Here is a 2,513-nt window from a genome sequence, read left to right on the forward strand (position 1 = left end):
ACCTATCAACTATGATTTGAAGACCTAAAACACTAAAAAGAAAGTAATAATGGACAAGAATAGCTTTTGGCTCACACTATTTAGTAAGTGATTTATTTTTCTTTAATCATGTTCCTACGCTACTCGATGATATAAACTGATGCAACTCCACAATCCGTTATAATTCTCTGATTATCTTACTGATTGGCCAAACTGATAACAATAGAACAAAACTCTGTTTGTTTATCATTCCCAATTCAACACCATGAAATAACACCAGGTAATTTTGGATAGAAAATAAATGGCCCTGGACTTGATTGTCTCTGCAATCAACTTCATGCCAAAATTTTGCCGACCCCTATATGCGATGAAAAACCTAAAATAATATGCCCTCTCCTCTGCTCCAGCTCTCTAACTGTATGCAGGAAAAGGCCAAGTCCCTTTTACTGAAAACTTTATAGAATTTATAAATCTTTATAATAACAGGCTCGTAAGAGCCAATGACCTTTCCTCTTCTTTGAATACAAAGAGACAAAATAAAAAGAAAAAGACTTTTCAAATCTGAGAACTCAAACAGTCACCACGGATGAAGGAATACAAGAATAATGACTTCTCAATTCTGAAACTATTCATTTCTAACCAACATTTGAGCTGAATCCATTGGGCTTCTAGAGTCACATCATTTCCTCTGCTCATATCTGCTGCCTGAGATCAATGATCATTGTTGTAACTATTCCCATGATATCAATCCTAAACTACGATATAACATCGACCAAATAATGGTGGAGAATGATAATGGTGACAATGATGGCATATTATAGCATTGTATTCACTAGTTACATCTACCATATCTTTGACATTTACATATTCCTCCCTCGTGATAGAAGTAGCAAGGCCTTCTTCAAGATATTTTTTTATCAACTCATTCAAGAGGCTTCTGACCTAGGTGGGAAATGAGGTTATTTCAGGTGGTTCCATCACCAACAGTGGTGCAATGAATGGAGCGAGTTAAGAAGCCATAGAAATAAGATTTAGCACTTGACAAACTATCACATCCGATCAAAATGCCTATCCATGTGTCTATCAGCACCTCTTCCCATAGAATGCGTCCTTGGAATTATCAATTCTCAACTATGGTGGAGGTAAGCCAATGTCCCAATAACCATCCTAGTAGTTGTCTGCCCTCGTCCCATTTGACAATTGAACATAATTTTTGTATTGATATCTGCTTGTAAAACTTTATGCACCAGCAAGTCAAAGTCTCGCTCTTTGGGCGATTTCTCATTTTACCTATAGAAAAGATGCATCACCATCTCATAGGTCTAGATGTGATTTCATTGGCCGGATATGCAGCTTCAGAAACTTCTTCTAATTCAGGGAGTGATTTAGCATCTGTTGGCAAGACACGGGCAAATATACTAGGCCCAATTGTCTAATTCTCTATTTCTCAATCTTTTGAGGCCTCGATTGTTCTAAAGTTTGACTTTTCCTCTAATGTTTGAGCAAGCTTAGTGTAAATGATTTCTTTTGAACTTTATAGTTTACATATCGAGCCTTCATCATTGATTGTGAATGAACATTATCCTCTGTTTACCTGAGCATTTCACTGTTTCATGTTCTCCACTGTAGACTACCAATCTTTTATGATATGCAGCGACACCTTTTACAAATTCCACATAAGCCCTTGGGCATCTTGGATAGTCAAAAATATTGCAATTTTCACAATCATGGTGCATTCTTTCAAGGTGGAATTGCAGACCCATGATGAACTATCCTTCCTCTGGATTTTATCCATTTGGGTCATAAAAGCTTCAATCAAACCACTTGGGGCATATGCCATTGCCATGAATCTCTCTTCCAATCTCTTTATCCCCTGATGATGATAGCTATTAACCATAATCTCCATATTAACTCCTTATGAATCCTCAAACCATGAGTGGAGTGGAGCAACTTCTACCACTTTGATAGCCTACTTATACCCATCATAATTGTCATAGTTTATGTGCTTAATATCAAAACCTGACTTTTCTGACACCTCTTTCTCAACATCCTGATATAGGGTTCCCCACAAGCTGTATTGAAGAGCTGAAATCCTCTACATATAACCAAATAAGGTATGTTTCTTTTGAGATAGCACCTGGCAAGTGCAATTCAATGGCGTCCTTTGCGTTGTCAATGGTAGTGTCACTGCTATGTAATTTCCTTATTTGGTCAATTTCATCAAGAGCATTTTGAGAGAAGCTAGACTTCTCATAGCCAAATAAACAGTGCCAATTACTTTTGAGTTGATAAGAAGCTTCTGCTCTCATTACATAGATTGATTCAATCAATAGCAACAAGCTATATATATAACATGATGGATGCTATTGATTGTTAAAGACAATTGAATTCAACATCTTTCATAAGGTCGTTCCTTGAAACATGCTTAAATTGATCTCCTGTGAAAGCTGCACCATGCAAAGGCTTTTCCTACAAGTAGAAAGTCTCTTTTACGAGAATCACACACACTTAGTGTGATTTTGGCAAATGGAGTA

General features: G+C 36.8%; 1 pseudogene; it reads right to left on the reverse strand.

Annotated features, from left to right (window-relative positions):
• Positions 1 to 1,538: 1,538 nt before the first annotated feature.
• On the reverse strand, positions 1,539 to 2,288 carry LOC149575010 (putative glutamine amidotransferase GAT1_2.1 pseudogene; annotated as a pseudogene).
• Positions 2,289 to 2,513: the final 225 nt, after the last annotated feature.

The sequence above is a fragment of the Cupressus sempervirens genome, chromosome 2, assembly GCF_028749045.1.
Source record: "Cupressus sempervirens isolate cs-2001-9-10 chromosome 2, ASM2874904v1, whole genome shotgun sequence".
NCBI lineage: Eukaryota > Viridiplantae > Streptophyta > Pinopsida > Cupressales > Cupressaceae > Cupressus > Cupressus sempervirens.